Source organism: Papio anubis, chromosome 15 (assembly GCF_008728515.1).
Source record: "Papio anubis isolate 15944 chromosome 15, Panubis1.0, whole genome shotgun sequence".
Lineage (NCBI taxonomy): Eukaryota > Metazoa > Chordata > Mammalia > Primates > Cercopithecidae > Papio > Papio anubis.
In genome coordinates, this window is record NC_044990.1 from 83,858,684 (window position 1) to 83,874,937 (window position 16,254).

A 16,254-nucleotide genomic window follows, 5' to 3' on the forward strand; every position below is an offset into this window, starting at 1 on the left:
CTTGCTTCTTAATTTGAGGGATTGGTTTGAGAATGAATTGGGAGAAAAGCTAAATTAGAAGTTGAAGTCACCGTTTTCGTGGTAGATTTTTGTGAGTCTGCTAGATAAACAGTGCTACCTTAAGCCACAGGTATGGAAGAGAGGGATTTTCCCTCTTCTATATGGGATCAGGTATTACTTGCCATATCTACTCACTGGCTTTGGGATCCTGGGAGCCAGTGACACTTTCAGCTAAAATGGGACTGTTCCTATGAAATCTCAAAGAAACAATGAAAAGATAGAAAGTGAGAGCAGCCAATAGGAGACACTATCCAAGAAACTGTCAGTAAAAATGGAAACTCTGCAGGGCCACTGGAGCCCTCTAGACACACTCTGGTTGGTCATGTAAATAGAATTCTATGATTTTAACAAATGTCAGTACCTTTCTGTGTAGAGGTTCTGTGATAGCTAATTTGATGTGTAGCACCCAGAAATGTGGTTAAACCTCAGACTAAGTGTTTCTGCGAAGGTATTTTTCAGATGAGATCCACACTGAAATCAGTAGACTCATTAAAGCAGGTTGTCCTTTATAATGTGTGTGACTTATCTAATCAGTTGAAAGCTTTAAGAGAAAAAGACTGAGGTCCCCTGAGGAAGAAGGAATTCTGACTCCAGACTGCCTTCGGACTGGAGGTGCAGTGTTAAATCTTCCCTTGTCTTCAGACCTGCCTGCCTGTCCTTAATATTTCAGATTTGCCATGATCACATGACCCCATTCCTTAAATTAAATGTCCCTCATTCGTGTGTGTGTGTGTGTGTGTGTACATATGTATACATACACATCCTATTGGTTTTTTCCTCTGAAAAACCTTGCCTAATAGAAGTACTAGGCATCAGACTCCCAACACACATCATCTGTAGCTTTTAACAACCTGTCAAAATATCTATTATGTACCACCACTCTCTCTTTACAGACAAGTAAATTGATGTTCAGAGAAATTAAGCAACTTGACCAAGTCACAGGTCTAATAAATGATGGAGTGGAATTCAAGCTGTAGGTTTTTCACTCCAGGATCTGTGCTTTCCACATCTGCTACATTTGACAAATATTTTACAGAACAAGTATTTATGTCTGCAAAAGTTCCTAAAATGCATATCTTTATTTTCACATAGGCTATAAAAACCCTTTATTAGAGTAGTCTGTGTAAATTATTGTTATTCATTCCAGAAATTTACCAAAAGATGCCAAAACATTAGGCAAAAGCAAGTTAACAAGATAATCCAATAAGAAGATGATATTTTTCTTCTATATTAGCAACTGTATATGGGAAAATTCTGCTATGAGAATCTGATCAAAAGCTGCTAACAGACTGCAGAATGGGTATAATTACCTACATAGTTTGTTAGTTAAAATTATATTTTGAACCTTTATAGAATGAAACGTCTATGGAAACAAGCAATACTCACAGAAAAAAAATAAGCTTTTTAAACATATTATGTACTATCTCAAATTATCTGAATCTCTGTGAAAGTCTCTGGTGTTAAAACTTCATTTAAATTCCATGAATTAAAATATATTATAATAAATGCAAGTGACATGGTCACCTACAGCCAGGAGAAATCTATGTATATTGACCTACAGCCCAAATTAGAAAATTGTATGTTATACATACACATAATTCTATTTACATAACATATATTATATACATATATTCTATTTCATGACTGGAGGTAAAAACACAAATGTATGTGTGTGTGTGTGTATTTCCTATTTCATGAGTGGAGTTATAAACAAGAATGAATATGTGTGTCCATGTATGTGTGCATATTTCCTATTCCATGAGTGGAGGTATAAACATGAATGTGTGTGTGTGTGTGTGTGTACTTCCTATTTCATGAGTGGAGATATAAACAGGAATGCATATGTGTGTATGTGTGTGTGTTTGTGTGTATTTCCTATTTCATCGGTGGAGGTATAGACACAAATGCATATGTGTGTGTGTATAGTTCATATTTCCTGAGTGGAGGTATAAACACAAATGCGTGTGTGTGTGTGTGTGTATTTCCTATTTCATGAGTGGAGGTATAAACACGAATGCATATGTGTGTGTGTGTGTGTGTCTATATTTCCTATTTCATGAGGGAAGGTATAAACACGAATGCATATGTGTGTATGTGTGTGCGTGTGTACTTCCTATTTCATGAGTGGAGGTATAAACACAAATGCATATGTGTGTATGTGTGTGTGTGTATTTCCTATTTCATGAGTGGAGGTATAAACACAAGTTTAGTCAGCACTTTACAGCTAACGAAGTCCCTTGATGGAGGCAGGTTCTCAGGAAAGTTTGAGTGGATGAATGATACATTTCTGCAGACATGCACTTTTTAGTTGGAATAGAAAATGAAAACCCAAGGCACAGTGGGTTTTACTCCTTCCTACTTTTAACAAAAATTGCTTTGAAAGGAAACAGATAAGTGTATATATTTAAAAGACTTTAATGAGTTTATGTAATATACTTTTTATTTTTATCAAAATGTGGTGTTTATATAAGAAATCATAGTAATTACAAAATGTTCTACTTTAAATTTTTTAAGATGCTTAAATATTTAAAATATCTTAAATACACAACTTAGAAAGATGAAAATATATATATAAAGAGAAAAGTAATTTTCAAAGAATGCCAGTTAATAAGAAGAATATGACAAAATTAGAAATATCATCGTTTTTTAATATATAATAATAACCGATTTTACCAAGGACCAATTATTAGATGATAAAAACCACTGGATGAAAATTTTTAGGAAGAAGGATGCTCATATTGCCACAAAATGACAATTCTTCACTTATCATTTATCATATACATATATATATATTTACCATATAAATATAATATGTATGTGTCTGGGTGTGTGTGTATCATATATATATACACATATATGCATACACACACATACACATACATATACACACACACATATATATACACACACACTGGCACATCATATATATACACACCCACCCACCTTTATAATGGAGTCACCTGGCAGTCACCACCATAACCAAGTCATTAAACCAGCATCACCAATAATGAAACAACATAAAATTATGTGCATCCTGTTCTAATGCCTTAAGTACACAATATCACCTGCATAGTATTCTTACTATGTTTTACTTGCTGCTTAACAGAAGAAATGTTTCACTTGCTGCTTAATAGAAGGAAACAATGAGACAAATTCAGAATGCAGGACATTCTAATGATAACTCCTCTGGATTCTTCAAAAACTCAGTTATGGAAACCAAAATAAATCAAGTCACCACACAGACAAATAAAATGACATTTTCCATGAAAGAGAATATAGAGATCAGAAACAAAACAAAGCAAACCAAACTATTGTGAAACCACAAATTACAGTATAAGTAAATCTATATACTGGATAATATTAAATTATTACTGATTTTCTTATACATGATCTATATTATCATGATTTCTAAAGTAAACATAGAAAAGGATGGAAAAGGTAACACATTTGTGTGTGTATGTGTAATATACAGACAGAAAGATAGATATAGTGAAGTAGCTAGGTAGATGGATGGATACAATGAGGGAGAAAAAAACAAATGTGGTAAAATTTGTAACTGGTGAATTTAATTGAAAGGTATTCACTAGTATTTATTATACTTTTGTTTCTATAAATTTGAAGCTTCTCTGTAGATTTGAAATTTTTCAAAATTGAAATCTTGGGTGTGGTATATAGCTCTTCCCCTTTCCCTTCTATAAATAAAGAATCTGAAAGCAATGAAAACAAAGACGCGAGGTATCCAAACTGAAAGACAGAAGGAAGAAAATCTACTGAGAACCATCGATGTGTTTGGTGACTTCACAAACATTTTAGGAAAGAACTGGTTGAGGACTGTGCAAAGTATTCCCCCAAAAGTTCTCTGCATTTGTGGGTGGTAAAGCGAGCACATGCTGTTTGTGAAGTCTGGTCAGGAGTTAGAGCAGAACAGCAGAAAGCAGTGCCTTGTGGTGACCCATTCCCCCACAATCTGACCACTGGACCAAGCAGGGAAGGGGTGGGAGTTATTAGGTGCACGGAAGTCGGCAGCTCTCAGAGAGCACGAAGCTAAGTCATTGAGTCAGTTGGTATCACAGCAGCATATTCTGTCCCTGCTGTCCTCAGTGAGGTATGAATGCCTGTGTCTGAATGGTCATAAAGGGCATCATAGAGAACTGAGAGGGCAGAATATTAATAATCATTCCTGTATCTGGAAAAAGATGACTCGATTGAATTGCACATCTACTGCGAAAGTTCCTCATTTTAGACAAGCAAAACCTACTGAAGAGAAAAAGGATGGTAACCATGACAAGTAGCAAAGAATCCCTTTAGATTTTGGTAGTCCTCCAATTCAGAGCCATCTATCAACACAGCCTTCAAAATAAAGAATATACTCATGCTCATAAAAGCTAGAATAAAAATCTCAGAGATCACATGGAAGGGATGTTATTACTCCGAAGTACATTGGCATTTCAATTGATGTAGAGGATGGCTTATATTGTTACCAATTTAATGAGAAAATTTACAACTTTAATGGTCACTTTGGGTCACATCCAAACACTCGGACTTCTTTGTAGTTTAGTTTAGTGTTTTTTGTTGTTTTGTTTTGTTTTTACTATTTGTGTTGTGATTTATACAAGTTGATTCACAAAGGTTATTTAATACTAGTGGAAGTTGTCTACTATTACTGAAAATTCATTAAGTATCAGCTTAGGGCTGATAAAACTTAGAGAAAAATCAAAGAAAAACTTAAAAGTTTCTCAAGAAAATGCTACACATACCCACCTTTATAATGGAGTCACCTCTCTGAAATGACTGACCCTTTTTCTATTTATTTCTCAGATCTTATATCAGAATGCCATATGAATATTGTGATCAGCAATGCCATAGCACTGAAAGCAGAAGGCTTTTTGCACTGCCATCTCAAACATCAAGCCAAGAGACCTGATTTAATGTTTCCTGATTTAATGTAATACTCAAATAAAAAAGCATTGAAAATACCACATATTTCAGACTTACAGAATTGAAAGAGATTAGATTACACCATATGGTAACCGACCCAGTTTCTTCAGTGGCCTCAGACACCCACCTGAATTTCCTAGAAGTACCAATTAAATGGGGTCATTTTTTATTTTATTTTATTTAGTTGTGTTATATCACTGGAAGTCATTAATAACTGACAATATTGACAGCTCTTCTACTTTGTGTTTTAGAACTCTTTTCCAACTCTGAGATTATGGTCCACGGAAGTGCTTCTTTAAAATAATTCATTCTAAAAAGGCAGCAATAGATATTATGATAATTTTTTAAATCAGATACCACAGTCAGGTAACAATGAGCTCATAAATTGCAACACTCCACTTTTAGGCTAGAGATAATATATATTTTTTGTACTGGCCAGATTTAGCTACCAAAATCTTTAATGTCATTCTAAACATCTATAAATACATAGGGATGCATAAAGTAAGATTGATTGTAGATGAATTTAACTATTAAACAAACCTGATCTACAAAGGCCTAAGTAGATCTAAAAACTCACATAAAATAATGAAACATAGATGAGAAAACAGGACAAAAATGTAAAAGTAGTCAGCATAACGCTCTGCATGATCGTACCTCTTTTATTACCTTTTAATGAACTTTGTGTGTGTGTGTGTGTGTGTGTGTGTGTGTGTGTGTGAAATGGAGTTTCACTCTTGTTCCTCAGGCTGGAGTGCAATGGTGTGGCCTTGGCTTACTGCAACTCTGCCTCCCAGGTTCAAGCAATTCTCTTGCCTCAGCCTCCTGAGCAGCTGGGATTACAGGTGCCTACCACCACGCTCGGCTAGTTTTTTGTATTTTTAGTAGAGATGGGGTTTCACTATGTTGGCCAGGCTGGTCTTGAACTCCTGACCTCAGGTGATCCACCTGCCTCGGCCTCCCAAAGTGCTGGGATTACAGGTGTGAGCCACCATGCCCGGCCCCTTTTAAGAAGTTTTAATCAATTTACTCTTCCCATCTGATATTATTACCATTTCCCCTCACTTCCCTCAATCAACTAACCAACCAAACAAAGGCCAATAAAAACCACAATGTCCATGAATTCCAGGGTAAATTCAGTGTCTGGGAATTAGTCATCCTTAAGGTAGAAAGAGTGGAGAAGGTGGAAAGTGTGGTTTTCACCAACTGGGGCAGTGGCTTCTGATGCTGCCATACAACGTTGTGGAACATGGAGTCCACGCATCCTGAAGGACACTTGGTCTTTCCACTTCAGTCTCCAGAGAAGAGCGAAGTCACTCAATACTTGGGCTCAACAATTAAAATTCTTTGAATTAATATTCAATCATTTACGCATGTTTTCCCAAAGAAAGATTTCATGCCAGAATGGCCAGTGCTTAGGGATTTCCAGAGTAAGCAACACTTTTCGCCAGAAAAAGCCTTTTCTTAGGACTGCCAGAGCTTGTATTGAAAATTAGTATCAACCCACCCTTGTCATTAATGTTACTCTCCTTGTGAATTCTCCAGAGGTTCCTGGAGTGGTACTCTCAGGATAGTTTGTCAAGTGCCACTCTAGTCCATTCCATCACTTTTCCAAGCTTTGTATTGGGATCACAATCACTTTCCTCCCTGACGATCCCTGTGTCAATAATTTATCTACTAACCCGGATACTCAATGAAAAACACCAAAGATCATGTGATCTTCTTGATGTAGGATAGACATATTGCTACCTAGTTTGCTCATGTGATTCTACCCCCCACTCCACTAATTATAAAAATTTATTCGAAGATGTCTCTGTATGTAAACTTTTTAAGAGGTTGGCATATATATAAATATGTAATATATATTTATATATAGAATATGGAGATTGGCATGAAACTATATATATACACTTGAATATATATACACACACACATATCTTTAATATATATCTTATTTCCATTTCCTCAGATGTCCAATTATTTTAAAGTAGAAAAGTAATAAATCAGTGGTAAGGTTAACACCCAGTATTATTATCAATGATATTATGCAGCTGCCAAAGGTTGGCTTAAAAAAGGAAGCCTTCATTTCCTAAAAGACATAGGCAGGATGCAAACGCAGTAACTCGCAACTTTTGTGATGTCCATAAAGAAATGAAACTTGTTTAGGTAAAAATCAGCTTTCCTTTAAAATGAAAATACGCTTATATAAAGAGGAAAAAATAAGTGATATAGTGGATGACATCCTTAGGAATAATCTTTCAATGGGTGCACAAAGAAATTTCATGTGATATAATCTATAAGGATATACTAAAATGCTATATGTGGAAGTTAGCATTTTGGGGCATAAATAGCATGTAATTTGTCATTCATGTCAAAGGATAGATTTTCAAGGTCAGTAGTTTGAGATAAGCCTGTCCAACATGGTGAAACCCCATCTCTACTAAAAATACAAAAATTAGCCAGGCGTGGTGGTGCACGCCTGTAATCCCAGCTACTTGGGAGGCTGAGGCAGGAGAATGGCTTGAACCCAGGAGGCAGAACTTGCAGTGAGCTGAGATTGCACTCCAGCCTGAGTGACAGACTAGAGAGGCCACATAAAAAAAAAAAAAAAAAAAAAAAAAAAGTAATGAGATGGACTGGGGATTTTGCGTTTCTGGCAAAACAAAAAAAATGTATCCTAATATGGATATATGAATTCAAGTAGGAGGCAATGAGAAGACTCCTGGGACAGAGATCAAGAAAAGTTTATTAACAGCAGTATCCAGAGTATCAACATTTTGTTCCCACAGGGCAACACAAAGAGGATCATGTGAAACCATAATTTAGAAGGTGCAAGGGAATTTACAGGGTAAGAGGAACCTGAACTTAGGAAACCTGAATGTTTTATAATGGGGAGTAAGTATGTTTGCATACTGTTCCACAGGGAGAAATGATTCTTCATTTCCAAGGATGTTTGCTATATAAATATCCTCAAAAGAGAATCCAGAACAAAAAGGTGGTCAGTGCCTGACTTGCAAGATGTGCAAAAATCTGAGAGACCAATTTTCTCCCAGTAAAGATATGCTGGGAGGATGCCAAATAAGCTAAAGAAAATTTTTACTGTAGATAAGAGGAGTCAAAAGAAGATCAGAAGGGATGCCTGGAATGTGTCAGTTTTAGTCTACTGCATATATAGAAGTATCTTAGATAGCTATGTCGTGTACCAGTATATCCACTACTATACTATCATTAAAAGATTAATGCCTCTGCTAATTCATGCTAAATCTTTATAATTGTCCAACGTAATATTGAGAAATGGCACAGTTAAATTAATATAGACCATTGATTCTCACCTGAGTATGATTTGGCAATTTCTAAAGATATTTGGGGTTGTCCCAACCCGGAATAATTTTAGCATCTGGTAAGTAGAGGACAGGATGCCCCAAATCCTACAATGCACAGGACAGCTTCCTAAAACAAATAATTATACCACCTAAAAGCCAATGATGCCAAGATTAAGAAACTCTAATGTATACCTGCCTAAATTCAGTAATTGTATCTAAGTTCAAATAATCTTGGAAAATATTGTTTGAACTACATAATCATTGAGAAAATTTTAACTCAGAGTGTTTGCATTTAAGTGAACAAAAAATATATTTTACTCTTCATTTTGCTCATCAATCACTTAAAAATCATTTCTAGAAATATTCTGGATATAGTCTGATTGCACTAATTTAAATAAATGTTATTCTTCAATTCATAATTAGATACGCAGTTAGTAAATACACATTTCAATGGAATAGAGAAAAAAAAACAGATTTCACACTCAATCTGTTGGAGATAGACTCCTAGAAACATCACTTATCAGCTGCAAGACTTTGGGAAATAATACAAGTTATTTAACCCTCCTGTCCTCAACTTTCAAATGAAATAATTATAATACAAATGTTAAGACTGGATGCACAACGACATTATGAGAGTTAATTGAAATAATGGAACAGTGAAGTGCTTTGTAAATTCTAAAGCTACTAATATCAGCTGCTATGTTACAAGCATATGTTTTTCTGTTTCTTTTTTCTTTTTTTCTTTGACATCAAAAAGGCTCTAATGATAAATGGCCTCTTCTCCTTCTGTAGGATCATCGATTTTTGAAAGCCTCAAGAATTGTAAGAGTAACCTTTTTATTCTTCTTCAGTGAGTTTTAGTTTACCCTATTTTGAAGGCCAGGTATGTGTCACTGTATAGAAGAATCTGTCAAAAATCAGGATTACGTTTGATGTCACTTCTGAGCAACACGCTTCATGAAATGTCTGAGAACTAACTTGGCAAGCCTTTCAAAATGGGAAAATTCAGGATTAAACCTGTACTGGAGCCTACCCAGGGAAGTAGAGTTACATATGTAGTTTTCGTCTGCTTGTGAAATAACTCTTTTCCTTTTTCATTCCGAAAGAAGTAATGTATCGACTGCCTTATGGATTTGATTAATAAAATGCATCTTGCTCAAATCCAGTTTTTACAAGAGGTGATGGTAAATCTGTTTAAAGGAGGGTTTTAAGGCTATGACTGAAATGACTTAAGGGGACTAAGACACTGAAATATAAAACCTTACCTGAGATTTTTCCTAGGCTAGATACCAATTTTTTAGATACAATTTTGTTGGTGTAGGTGTAAGAATAGCATACATTACTTGAAAAAGATTATACTAGCTGACTACAGAATTTCTGAGTTACTTATACTGGATAACCATAAATATTTAAGAAGTGCCTAAGAAGAACCTAGAGTTCCAGTTTCAGAATTATATTGAAAAGAATCCAATCATCTAATCTGTTTCAAGGATGGTTCTAGCTTCGGTTGTTGATTACACTGAGTACCAGCATAAATTTACATAACAATGAAACAGACGTGACTGTTTTTTTCCAGCTGTGCAGACCTGTAAAAGTATCATGCTGATGAATTTGATTGACATTTAGTGAGGAAAGTTTCTTCCCGTCATTCCACCATCAACTATGGATGCCACCTGAATTTACAATGACCCAATATTTCCCTTCAAATATTTACACTTGGGGAGCCATTTATGCTCATTAATAGGATTGGACAAGATAACAAATAAAAAGATGAGGATGAAAATTACCTGATATACTTAGACAAACTGATCTAAATAGAAGATAAAAGCTTATTTAAAGTTCTTAATTTGTGAAACTGTTTTCAAAGAGTACATCCATTGCTTCTGTTTGCCCATAATAAAATTGAAATACAAGCAAAACGACAATATAGATAATAGAATTCACTTAAACCATTTATTCTCAAAGACAAGAACTTCCTATATATTCATAGATTACAGAACTCACAGGGACAATTATACTCATGAACTTACCAGTTTCTTTTGAATACTTCCATAGTTCAAAGGAAATAGAATCTTATTTTAGTCTTTTCCAAATTGCCTACTCATGAACTCATAAGAATTGAACTGATTAAATGGAAACTAATTAATTCTGAATTATTCAATATACTTCACATTTATGGGATCAAAATCTGATCCAAATAATGATTCATATGAATCAAAAATACTGATTAATAAAAATATCTCAGATAAAATTCTGTACTATTCCTTATAGAAGTGTATTACATTAAGGAATACCCTTTAAATATTTTGGAATAAGTCTTAAGTCTCATATTTCTGCAATGTAATAATTTATCTTTCTCACTGAGATTTAGTTAATAGATAAGGACAATGATTATGGCATTTTGAGGTATGAAAAACATTCTACTTATCTATACAAAGAAAAATGAATTTTGCTTCCACACGTCTTATTTCAAACCACTTTTTAACATGCATTTCTTCATAGATGCATACATGTTTAACCTTTATGTCCTAAATAGGTTAAAAAGAGGTTGTAATTCGATTGCATTTTATTTTTGTTTATGGAGGCCTACAATGTCTTCCTAGAGCACAAAAGGAAACAGAAGTCAGAGCCCCTCCTTTGCAGTCTGAAACAGACCTGTGGCTGGCTCCATGATGACTGTGCCATGGAGGTGGGGCAGCTGGCGCCTGTGCTTTTGAACTCGCCTGTCCTGATGTTAACAATGTCAACCTTGAGACTTAAGCTCAGACCTGGCTCCTAACTTTATGCAAAGCATTGGAAACGGTATTTATAAAATCTGGATGCTGCCAGGATGTTGAAATTGAAACAATCAAAGCCCAGTCTGTGGCACAGAGGAAAGTAATATTTACATGTATCTATACCGTACTTCCCGGGTACTTCCCAAACTACTAATTTGGTAAGTACACTATTAAGTGCAGCTTTTAGAGTGAAGACAGTGATGGATACTGATACAGAGAACAGATAAACATTGGAAAATCTTAAAAGGCTATGGCGAAGAATTTAGGTACATTTAATGACAGATTAGCTCTGTGGAAATACAAGACGATAGCGATTATATCTTAAAATTGAAACTTCTGCATATTACAATAGGAAAATCAGCAATAAATAGTCAATCATCAGGATGTTTAGATAAATTCTAGACACCTAACATTTATTTAGTTTTGTTGATTCTTAGACAAAATTATTTATGTAATTGTGCACATATGCACTCCGGAATTAGAGATGCTTACATTTGAATTCAGTTTGTCGTAAAGGAGGCTCAACTTCCTTAACAGAAAAAAAGATAATAAATATTCCTGCCTTGAAATGTAATTAGGTTTAAATGTGATAGTGTATGAAAGCAGCGAGTGTCACTTTCTTTCCTTTCAAATATTAAGAGTCATTCACTAATACGAATAGAGCTGGTTAACATCTTACCATTTTCCTAAAATATTTAAGCATGTTATTCATTGGTAGTGAAAATTTTAAGTCTTGACTCCATTTAGGAAATAGAATAAACATGTCTATTAGAAAAAAATTTAGAAAAGAGCTGTATGCCAATGCCATTGTATGTGCTATTAATATATTTTATGTTTGCAGTAAAGCCTTGCTAGATAGTACCTACTACTCATAGTACAGGAATCACGCAATGAAATATCAAATTGGTTCCTCTGCTTTAGGAGGAGCAGCAACAGTAATCAAAACAACCTTTTGAGCTTGTGTATCAAATAGTTTCCAGCCTGTTGGGGTGAATGGTGTACTTAGATTAGGGGCCCTTCAGGATCTGCAGGTACTGGGCCAGCTCCTACTCTCTGAGCCTTGTGATTACCTGCACAGTTACAGGGAGCTTCTCACGAAGGTGAGCAATGGAGAAAAGCTGAGAAACCCACAAAGAGGAAGGAGTGCATGGATGACGTGGACCTTACTCTGTGTGTTGCATCCCCTGGCAGAGCAATTAAAGGTAAGGTGAAGACCAGACTGGAGCGCCACCCAGGTCAAAATCCCCCCACTGCAGCAACCAGCATGTTCGACTGGCAAATCTTCTCTTTATCAAATATTTATAAATATTTTTATATATATTATATTTATATATATTTATATATATAAATATTATATTTATATGTTTATAAATATTTATATATAAATATTATATTTATATATTATGTTTATAAATATTTATATATAAATATTATATTTATATATATTATGTTTATAAATATTTATATATAAATATTATATTTATAAATATATATAAAAGGGAAGGCTTACCTTCAAGTAAATTGCTGTATTTAGTTAAAACCTAGCAAAAATCAGTAACACTCAGAAATTGGGAATTCCTTGACTGGAAGGTGAAGCTGAAGGACAATAGAACCATTCCAGCCATGGGTGGGAAGTTTTGAACATTTGAGAGCAACCTTTGAGCTCTGTTCTTCAGGAGCATAAAGGAGGAGCCAGAATGGGAGAGAAGAGAGATTTGAATGTTTTTACAGACAATTCCCCTCAAAACACACACACTTTGAAACAGAGGCAACTGGTTCAGGATTATATGTGTTGCAAATTTTAAAACCTTAGTACAGATTTGTTTCAGATTTCACATACTGCATATTTATGTTCTCAATTTTGGTCATTAGACTTGAGTTTGATAGTCGTTACTAAGTCCTAATAGTCAAACAAAAGAAAAGGAATGGATATATTCTTTAATTATAAGATCATTTTCCTGAATAGAAAATGAAAATCCCCTGGAGTTTCTCGACTGTCTTTTAAAAATAATTTATTATGGCAATGAACTAGACTCTCTCATTGCTTGCAAAGAGCCTAGCGATGTTTGTGTACCTTTGTACGTTCTTTTTTTTTTTTTTTTTTTTCAACCTTTTCTGGGCCTCTAGGGCCCTCTTTAGGGTCTGAATACACAAACATATTTTGCACATGTGGGTGTTAGAAAAATGCTATTTGATGATAATGATGATGATTTCCTGAAAGTAAGGGTTGCTCATCAGAGGAATGTGTGACTGTTGGAGGCTTTTGATTACTTTCTCTTGATCTCTTTTAAAAATAGGATGGTTTTGCTCATCTGTATGGAATGGTAAGAGGGAAGGGTAGTCTTGTCTAAAGGCAGAAAAAGGATGGTCTGACTTCAAAACCCCTTCTAATTTTATGATTCTAAGAAGTAGGATCATTTATTCTGAAGAAAAGGCTCAAAGGTTTAGTGTGTAGAAGATGGTGACCAGCTGCTCTTTCCTCACTGATTACAGAAAAGGAAATGTGTTTAAATATGAGCGTTAGCGATTGAGGCTTTGAGGGAAGAATTTCCCGACACCAAGGCTATGCCAAAATCAAGGACAAAAGGAGTCAGAAAATGAATCAGTACATGTCCCCAAGTAGCAGTCTCCTCAAGGTCGAAGAGAACCCTACAATGAGCAGAGGACAGTGCACCTTTATTTTGTTTCTCTTTCTGTCTCTCTCAACATTAGTCTAGTCTTAACTTAGGAAAAATTATAGTGCTGTGAATTGTTCATACGAATTCCTGAAGAGCATGGTGATTTATCTGGGCCTTCGAATGTCTGGGTTAATGCTCATTAATTTGCATTTGCTAAGAGCTACTCAAGAGTTTATGGGGTGCCCCTCGGAGCCACTAGAAGAGGATTTTAATGTGCTGTTACATTTCTATGACTCTGTCGCTTAAGAATGACCATGTGTTATGAGTTGTACTGATTTTATTAATTACAGATGTGTACACGTAGACATTAAAATATTATATTAAAGTCACCGCTCTCCCAATCTTCCACATTAGGTAAAATTGTAAGAATTCAGATTTTTTAAAGTGGTTTTGCTTGAGGTTTTTGGAAATGTTGTTTTAGAAATGCTTAAAAGAAGTCAAGGACCTTATCCAGAAATGGTCCTGATATATTGGTAGAAAGTGCTTTACAAGCATTCTCTGTATTCTTTATCTGCTTAAACCTCTGGAATAAAGAGAGTGATTGGTTAAAACCTATTTATAATCAGCTATTGTGAGGCATGAAACAACATGACAATACCAAATAATAAAAATATCTACAAACTCTATTTAAAACTGATTACTTACTGTTTGGGTGAGGGAGAAAGGACACGACGGAAGAAGGTAAAGAAGGTAAACAAGATGGCGCAGTTCCGGGTTCTTCATCAGCGACTTTCCTGCGCCCGGGAAAAACACCGACTGTCCGCGCCTGCGCAGTGTGACGTCAAAACGAAGAAATCGAAACTTACCTGGCCGCGCCTATGAAGACGCCCCTACCCCCGCCCCTATCCTGCCCACCTCAAGCCCTGTCCAAAAAAGGCCGTTACGGGAAGATATGGGCGTGAACTTCTTCGGCCCCTCGTCATATGGGGACCTAGGAACCTCGCCTGAGAACGCCGGAGCGACTTCCTCGGCCTCCACCACCGGAGACCGGTGAACTTCGCCGTTTCCTCCTTCACATTGGCTAGCTAATAAAGTTTTTTTACCTTGCCTACTTGCCTCATCTCTGGCGCCTGCTCCGGTGGTCGCATAAAACAAATCACTTACACCATTATTTTCCTTCATTCTTAACAACTTAAAAATATCTATTACAAAATATCATTATCAACAGAACTATATAATTTACCACTTTTACATTATGGACAAACTAATGAGTTTCTATAATTAAAAAATCTCTCCATATAAATTTATTGTGACAATTATTAAATCCTAAAAAAAGTCAAATACTCAGCATATAAGATCACCGCTAGGATCTACATCAAAATTCTTCCAGTTATTATGTAATAATATCACACACATACACACACAATATTGCTTGAGATACTCTATTTTTGATCACTGGAAAATAAAAACCTAAATTTAATTTGAATTGACATAGATTTCAGGATATTTACATATGGCTAATTATATTGGTTTGGAGCCACCCAGCTACAAATATAAAAAAGAGTTTAACAGTGAGAAAAATGTATTCTGTCGTATCACCAGGAGTACCTAGGTAAGGTGGTTCAAGGGTTGCCTGTTCTCACCGGCTCACGCTAGACAGGACTCTCCCCATGCTCAGTGGGCATGAGCACTTCCAGTTCTTACGTACACACATGACCTTGTCCAGCAGAAGAAAAAGAACTATTCCTCCCTCTCTTTCTTTTGCCACAAGAAACCCTTTCTGAGAAGCCTCCCAGCACAGCTCTCTTCACTTTTCACTTGACAGAACTAGGTTGTGTTCCATTGCTAGTCTGCTGGGATTATCAAGACTGGCTTCGGATGACTGAGACTTACCCCAAGGCTGCTGGTTACGTCATCTTCCATAAATGCATGGTTATACCAAGGAGGCTGCCAAGAAGCAAAAAGAACACTGTTGAGTAGGCAACAAATACTGTCTCCAAAATACACATACATCCAAAGTAAACATATTTTCTGTTTTATTTGTTAAGCCATAATGTGATAGAAATGTCATCCTGTATGCATATCCACACAGATATACCAAGAAAAGAAGTGAAAACAGTAATAAAAGCAAACCAAAGACATCAGACTAATCACAATCATTCACATCAAGAAACAGAAACCAACTCTTCTAATTCCACTTGCTCACTGTACCAGCCAGATGGAAAGTTGCTTTTAAATTACGCCGGATTTTTCAAACCATCAAACCAAAACGTAGTTACTATTTTTGCATGCTTTTCATACTGAAGTAATAGAAACCACTTGGAGTTTATTCCTAATATAACCAAATTCTTCATATTTGCATTTATTCAGTGAACTGGAAAGTAACTCTTTAATAATGAAAACATTGATGTCTTTGGATATTTTGTCTAAAGAATATGCTCATAAACTTTAATATTGCATGTATATAATTATGTGTTATTGCTATAAGATGGTAATTTGATCCTGATTAAAGAACATTTCACTCTTAATGCAATATGCTAT

General features: G+C 35.4%; 1 long non-coding RNA gene across 1 annotated transcript in view; it reads right to left on the bottom strand.

Moving 5' to 3' along the window:
* The window catches only part of LOC110741742, a 120,348-nt gene extending 104,555 nt beyond the window's left edge, over positions 1-15,793 (bottom strand). Inside the window, exon 1 of the long non-coding RNA XR_002518529.2 lies at positions 14,419-15,793. This is a non-coding gene — a long non-coding RNA (uncharacterized LOC110741742). The remainder of the gene's footprint in view (positions 1-14,418) is intronic.
* Between the last annotated feature and the right edge of the window lie 461 nt (positions 15,794-16,254).